At 27.4% G+C, this 8,671-nt stretch overlaps 1 long non-coding RNA gene across 1 annotated transcript; it reads left to right on the top strand.

Moving 5' to 3' along the window:
* Positions 1 to 3,105: 3,105 nt before the first annotated feature.
* On the top strand, positions 3,106 to 7,060 carry LOC107883194. The gene is made up of 4 exons (XR_001679136.2): positions 3,106 to 3,584; positions 4,493 to 4,649; positions 6,315 to 6,479; positions 6,972 to 7,060. It is a non-coding gene; the product is annotated as an uncharacterized LOC107883194 (long non-coding RNA).
* Positions 7,061 to 8,671: the final 1,611 nt, after the last annotated feature.

The following is an 8,671-nucleotide window of genomic DNA, read 5'->3' as shown; positions in this document are numbered from 1 at the left end:
TGCAATTAGCGAAATTGTTCGATAGTCGAATAGTCGATACCGACTCCGGCGACAACGGTATTTTATATTTATTTTTGTCGCGGGACAATATCGATAAGGCACAGTAATCGAAATGTCTTGAATAACCCCATACATCCCGCCGCGGTGGGTGAAAACCGGCCATTCCCGCCGCCGTCGGGATATTTTGAACTATTAATATTACGCGTGATGAGTCCGTTAATATATTACTATATTAGTATATTACGGAAAACCTCAAATATGTACTAAAAGCATGATGCATAATATAAAAATATGATCAATCAAGTAAAAATCGGACAAATATGCAAAAATATGCAAAATTAAATTGGTAAATTTGAATTCTTTAGGTGATGAAACAAATTTCTATCTTATTCCGCATTAATTTAGATGTTATTAAAAATTTGATAAATGCATAAACATCCGCTCCCTAGTAATTATATTATATTATTTGTATAGCCGAAAAATAGTCATATGTTTTTAAATTAAATTATAAAAAAATAATTTCTTCCGGAGGAAGGTTGGGCAGCTAGTATTATATATGAATAGGTATGAATATGTACCTAGGTTAAAACAAAGCACACCACTTATATTACACGTACCTATCTCACTGTTTGTATACCTACAAAGTAATGATGCACACAAAACCCACATTATTGTGAATTGTGATTGTAAAACAAATTTAAATTTAATAAACTTGATTAAATGCATAATAATAGACGTCAAGTAAATGGAAAAGTTTAATTGAATTAGTTAATAGAAGTTAATAGTAATTATAATATTTCTGGAAACTCTTTACTTTCTATTAATTCAATAAATATTCCTCTCATGGAGGTGTTTAATGAATTATGGTCCATAAAACCCAATCACTCCACAGGTCCTGATAATATTTCCCCCAAATTTCTTAAAGAAACAGCATTTATTTTGTCACCAATTATAACCTTTTTTTTTTTATTCAATAAATCAATACAAACAGGTATATTTCCCAACACATTATTATTAACTGTTTAATTTATACGATATTAAAGTCCTACTTAAAAGTCATAACTACGTATTCTACAGCCCACAGGGATAGGTTATAAATTTATAAGGAAGAATCGATTAATATATAATATATGATGCAAAAACATAATCAGGCTGTGTATATAATATATTCCATGAGGTTGACCTTAGGTATTAAATTTCCAAAATATTTTATTTCTATTTCTTCTAGTAGCAAATACGACAAACCGAAAAAAAAATGTATACCAAGTATTTCGACTTGAATTTTATTTTCCTTTCCTTTGACTTTCACCGATATCCGATGGGGAACTTGTAAGAAGTTACTCGGTTAGTGAAAATAATGATTATATTCTACGATTAAATATACCTGATGCACGACTCGGCCACTCTATAACTCATATTTCGAACATCTGCACAACAATTGACGAATATTCGCTGAGTCGGTACCTATGCGTTTAAACCGCATTTCCTGATATCTGCAGTTTTCAAATGTATCAATTTAATTTATTTATAAGTTTTTTAAGGTATAAGTTATAACATATACATTTTTTCCCACATTACCTAACTCTAAAAACTGAAAAATACCATGGGTACTTGATTGTTGATATTATGAGAATTCTTACTTTCGAAAGAAAGGGATATTATATAATACTTTGCATGCTACATTAAATTCAAATTTACACTAAAAATTGAGTTTTATCAAAATCTATTTATATAAGTTCTAATAATAGTTTAATGATAGTTTCAATGAGACTATAATATAACAATAATGGGATAATGTATTCGTGTCTCATTTAAAGGAATTTATATTTGAAGTGTCGATTTTACATCATTTCGTTTTATGTAAAAGTCCATTTATAAAAACTAATTTCAATAAATTCGTACCGAATACAATGATTGTATGTCGGTCGTCGGTCATTAGTATTGGCGATACCACATTTTTTCTTATAGGTTCTATATAGGCTATAATTCCATATGAATTTATTTACATTATCAACATTTTGTAGTAAATATATATTATATTTCCGATTTAAAATAAAAATATCGTCTTCACATTTTCATGGTCGTTTTGGTCATATCTATGTAAACATACCTAATCACCCTTAAATTAACAAAATCTTATGGGACTTTTCTTATTTTATTGTATTCACTATTCAAAAACTAATAACCGTAGGTACCTACTTGAAATTTTCACCAAACTTTTTTATTTTATTATTTTATACTCATGAAAATTAAAAATTGAAATTAACTATTTATAGAAATATTCATTTTTTAAAGTATTATTTCAATAAATGTCAATATATTTCTAAATTTACTTATCTAGACAGATAGACACCTCCCTACTGTTCAGCAGATTAGTACGCACTTGCAACCTTGCTAACTTTTTTATATATAATATTAGTGCAGTGGGCACTACTTTGTGATTTATCTTAAAATTATAAATATGTAGCCCCCCCCCCCCCCCACCACAATGAAAATTTATTATTACGACTATTGGACAAATTTATTTTTTACGAACAGTGAAATTTATGTATAGGATTACAATTACTTTAAGATTGTATGAAGTTATTTTAAAATGTAGAAAGGGCCAGATAAAATTGATTGAATGATCAAAGGTGATTCGTATGGTAAATAAACAAATTTGTGTAACTATAATGTCATATTCGGTAGGTACCTACTATATTTTGTAAAAATCTAATTTGTCAACACATTTGATATTTTGTAAAAAACATTGTCAACATTAATGCCTCGGACACATAGAACGCGGTACGTCGCGGCGGGCTGTGATATCTTATATATATATATATGATTATCGCGACGGTCAAGGTCAAATTCTGTATTTAATTACAGCCGTATAGCAGACCGTCGTGACAAGACTGCGTTCTGTGTGCTCGGGCCTTCATAGTTCATAATATGGAATAAAAATATAATGATGTTGGATGTTTGAAAAAATTTGAAATTTGGAACTGAATTGATATCTAAACAAAATAAGTACCTACGTTATAATATAATTATTATATACCTATTACAATACTCTTATTACCTATTAATTTATATTACCAAAAATTATAGAAATGATAACAAAGTTGTAATGCGACAAACGCGTTTCGTTTGTTATTATCGGTAATTACTAATTACCTACATAATATTCAAAAACAAGCAATAATTAAATAATTTTACTTTATCATTTTTTTCCTATCTCCGTACCTATAGTTTATTTGTGAATTTTAATTAAGAAACGTCACGTAAAATTATTACGAGCGTCGAGCACCCCACCATTGTCGGGTCGTAATCGCGATAGCCGACGTTTGTTTTGTTATTTTTTCTCTTCTCTCTGTCAGTAGCCAAAGCTAAACACACACAGAACCGCTGACACGTTTTTTGTGTTGCGTACGTTTTTCTTTCGTCTATTTATTATTGTTTTCTCGTGAAGTTGCCACAAAAAGATGGAGTCGTCACTTGGAAACACTTTCCCGTGCTAGTGAGCGCTGCCGGACAAGCTAAGCCATCTAAGGTGGTTGGTCACGACAGACATCCCGAATCCATTATACACAACAACAAAAAAGGTAACCAAAATTATTATATTTTCTGCCCATATGGCACCATCTATTTTGTCATAGCTGGACGTACATTTCGTTCAAAGAGCGAAACGTCGCAAAGTATTTAATATTCTTTATCAATTCGATTAAAAAATATTTATATTATTTACATAGACCTTATACCACAGATTATAGGAACAAATGCACTTTACCACGCCCCTCACGAATTTCGATTTTTTTTTTTTTTTAAAGACGTGTTTTTCAACACTGATTTCAAAACTGTTTGAATTTTTGTGCGGAAACCATTATTTTGGAAGTTATAGCCTTCCAAAGTTTGCGATTTTACGTTTATACGCATGCGCTCAACACCACTATACATTACTGCCGCGCGGAGCGTGTATAACCTATTTAAATTCTTTTTACGGGGACAATTATTTTAAAATTGAAATTCAATCGTACTTAGTTTCGAAGTTATAGCTTTATGAAGTTCGCTATTTTATGATTTTTGGGCTTTCGCGCGTCACTAGTTAACTGCGCCTATTACGAATATTAATTTTTTTTCGAAACCTTTGTTTTTCAACGAGTTGAGAACGACGGTGCAATCAAAATTAGATAGCCAGACTTCGTTTTGAAGCTATATGCTCAGGCAGTTTCGAATTCTAAGTTTTTACGCATACGCTCAACGCTCTATAGAAGCTCCCTACGCCTACCGGCTCCGATTCAATAAACGTTATAAGCAATGTTTGCCAATCAAATAGTTGTTAAAACAGTAAACATGTATAACTTAAATATTTTAATTTTAAACAAATCTGATTCTATACTGCATTGCCAAATATGGTGAAATACAATATATGCATTAAATTTTGTTTTATAGTGGTGTTTATTAATAAATATATATTATAATAAACATAAGTAAACTGATTATTCTGTTTAAGGTACCAGTATAGCAAGCGACACAAAATTAGTCAAATTGATAACATATAAAAAAACACTAACTGTTATATCAAGTAAAAAACATTTAATTTGGATTCAAAATACAATAGAAAATATAAATATACACGGTTTAAAAAGAACTAGATGTCATTGTTAAAGGTTAGTATTATAAATTAATGAATAGTTATGAATTGTAAGTTATATTAAGTAAATTAACAAAATTATAATTTCACATTAGATTTTAAAAATTTACAAACAAACTATTGTAAAAGAGTTTACTTAACACAACAATTTATTTTTATATAAAGTTTTAGTATTTTTGTCTCAAATTACTTATAATTAACATTTTAGCAAATTATCTTGCTTGGTACTTCCAAATATTAATGTACCTAATAAGTGCATGGACATCATAAATTGTAAATTATTCAAGTTAATAAATTAATGTATCATGTAACTTTTGAATAACTATATTAAATAATGTTAAATGCTATCACTGGATGTCTTACCTACTCGTATGTATCAATGTAGTGTTTTAGATATAAAATGTTTTCTAATTTACCTCAAATCCTCAAGCCATTGATTGAAAAATATGTTCTCTTATTTTAAAAGTAAAACAAAAAACTAAAACATACAAATAATTGTTACAACTTAAGAATATTTAAGATAAGAATATTTAATTTTTTATTTGTAACTAGTTGATCCCGTGCACTTCGTTTCCCGTTAAATGTTCCAACTCCATATGACTCAAACTTTGATCAATTCGTTTTTAATATTCGGTGTATGGTGTTCAAAATCTATCTTAACTTTTCTGTTGCCTGGTAATGACGTAGTAAATAATAAAATAATAACTGTTTTACGTGAGTTTTTCTATGTAAGTTGATCATCTCCGGTTTTCCTCTTTTTGAGCATATATATCGTGATATTATATGTTTAATAATAAATTGTTGATTAATATTATTATTATAGAAAGATTGGTGATTTATTTTTTCTAAAAAAATGAATTGTTACTGTTATTTTGTTGCTATGGCAATTATAAATTATAATTTGACCTTTAATTGGCCACTCTTTATTTTTCTTTTATAAACCAATGAATTTACACTTCTGACTCCCTGGTGATCGTTAAAAAATACCTAGGCCATTTTTGACTTCAGACTGATACTTATGAGCTCAAACTGAATATCTATGTTGAATTTCAAGAAAATCTGAGTAGTAGTTTTCAAGAAACTGCGTTATTTGAGAAATGGCCACTTTTTTTTATTATATAGATTAATAGGTACCATTTCTTTTACAATTAGCTAATGACAGTATATAAATGTATTTAAATTTTGCCGATAATAGTATGACTACTAAAAACAAGGTGTTCTATTAGAAGCATTTAACTTAATTTATTATTTTAAAAGTTGTTTAAATAGTAGAATTCTATTATATAACTTAAATTTTAATTATTTTCAGTTCTTTACTGCAATCATTGATTTTATAATACACAGATAAAAGCTATCTTATTGTTAATATTGTAAGCTAGTACGCTACTAACTGCTGTCAGCTGCTAGGTTTGTTATATCCGTTTGCATTAAGTGCAATGTAAACAGATACAGCCTCGGATACAGCCAACCTAGCGGCTGACAGCAATTAGTAGCTTCCAATATTAACAATAAGAAATATGTACGTCGTTACAAATTTAACGCCGCAATGCTAAAAAAATTACGCCATAATAATTTGCACATATTATATAATGATGATTTGCAATGTTATAACTTATGTAAGAACTCCCGTTAACTGGGGGAGATAGCGTCATGGGTCTATGAAGAATCTGTTTATTTTAAGGTGTCAATGTAGAATACAACATAACCGCTTGTACTAAGCTTCCAAACCAATAAAAACAGTAGATTGAAAATTCTAAAAAAAAATGTTGGATTCAAATACCAAGGTATACTGAAGCATGCAACATACTTTTAATGGAACAATTAATCGTCTCCATTAAATGTTTATGTAAGTAATTCATAAGTGTTAGAAAAGGATTTATTGTACGCAGTTTGTATCTAATAAAATATTTTATGTGGTCGATTTTAATAAACTACATACCAAAGAGGAATATGATTATTTTTCTACTTTTTGTTATATTTTTATTTTTGAAGATAAGCAGGTTCTTATTTAAATTACTTACCTATTATAGTTTTTTTTAACATAAATATGTTTTTAGGCTGGATACACGATAAAATGTTAATAAATTATTTAAATAAAATACAAGTGATAGGTAACGTAACATTAATTTGAACTGTATACCTAATATATTTTTAGACTTCAAAATAAAGTCCAAATTCAGGTTAATGTGTTAAGACAGATATTAAATGATTGCATGATGGTCAGTCTCTAAAGAGTCTTAACATAGGTACTAAGATTTTCCTTATGAATCTCCATTTAGTTTAAGTATATTATTTAATTTTATAGTTATGTATATTTCTGAATTTTTGTTTATTTTAGGAAGTGCAGTTCTTAGCCATAATATTAAACTCAATAAATGTATTATAACGGACATTAATGTTATGGAATACCTATAAATGCCAACATGTTCCCACGCATCTCAAATAAAAAGTAAGCAGTTAATATATTTTGTTTAAAATATTTATAATTTAATTTAACTTGACTTAATACATTTATAATTTAACTTAATTAGTTACGATATATATTTTAAATGTAATTCTGCATTGAATAAATTATTTAATTGAGTAGATGAGATATATGAGGATTTGTACTTGTATAAGTATCCCTGCTATCTGAAGTTATACAGCTTTATAAAAAATAAAATTTCAAAATACTCATAAATAAAGTTAATGCCCTGTGGTAGAAGGTTTTTAATTTCCCCTACACCATAAAACTAAGTCAAATGTTCCACTGAGTTATATAAACAATTTTATCTTTGAACCATTATAGTAAAGGGAAAATATGATAACAATATTATTAGGTACTTCTATATATTTTATTTAATCTATTTAGAGATGAATTATGAAAAGAAAAACTGCCAACAATTATGTATTATAAATTATAAGTATCATACACATTCATAACAGAACAATAGTGAATAGTCAAATTTGATTTCTTTTAACTTTTAAATTTTAAATTAATTATTATGTACTTTAAATAACTTCTAATAAACAAATTTACTATAGGTAGTTGTATTGCTTAGTTAAATTTATACAAATACACTACTTTGAAATAATTTTAATTTTAAATATTTATAGATTATTTATTGATATAAAGATGATCATGATAAATTATATATTATTAAAAATTATAAATTAGTTAAAATATATGTTTAAATATGGATGTATAATAAAATCTGCACAGTCATTCTGTTAATACCGTAATTTAATTTTAGATTCTGAGTGGAACGATGAATGTATTGATTTTACAATGATGTGTGTTTTTTTTTTTATTTTTTTATTTTTTTTTGTGTCTGTCATCACCTTTTAGGACAGTAAAACTGCTACGATTTTCAACTTCAGTATCTTGTTCGATCAGAAAGTGAATATCGTTGGTGCATTGGGGAGGTCAAAATTTAAATTTCCCAGTAGTTTTCAAAAGCGACGTGAAAAACAAAAGAAAAATTAAGGAAAAACGGGAATTTTTACGCAAAATCGATTTTTAACAAAATAGATTTTGGTTTTTGGTGTAACTCTAAAACAAATGACCGTAGATATATGAAATTTTAACAGGTTGTTTATATTTGCATTTTCTATACACGGTAAAATTTTGAAAATAATTTGACTCTTTTTGAACTGTTTACGGACATTGTCAGTTTTCAATTTTTTTAGTTTTTTTTTCTATAAATATCAATAAAATTTTATTTGTTGGTTAAAAAAATTTGAAAATTTAATACAAGGCTCCTAGTATATTGTGTCAAAGGCAGATGAAAAAAATTAAAAATCCTTAGTCACAGTTTTTTTTTATAAGCATTTAAAGTTCAAATATTGACAAAATACGTAAAAACGACGACAATTTGGAAATAATTTTAAGTTAGAAATTCATAAAAAATTTTGTTTTTAAATCTAAGATTTTAAAATTTAATACAAGATTCACATACATAAGTTTGTCTACCTTTATCAAAAAAAAAAAATTTCTAGAAGAAAGTCAAATTAAATTTTTATGAGCGTTTGAAATTCATATTTTACACATTTGATATT

The sequence above is a fragment of the Acyrthosiphon pisum genome, chromosome A2, assembly GCF_005508785.2.
Source record: "Acyrthosiphon pisum isolate AL4f chromosome A2, pea_aphid_22Mar2018_4r6ur, whole genome shotgun sequence".
In the NCBI taxonomy this organism is placed as follows: domain Eukaryota; kingdom Metazoa; phylum Arthropoda; class Insecta; order Hemiptera; family Aphididae; genus Acyrthosiphon; species Acyrthosiphon pisum.
This window is presented reverse-complemented; position numbering and strand designations above follow the sequence as displayed.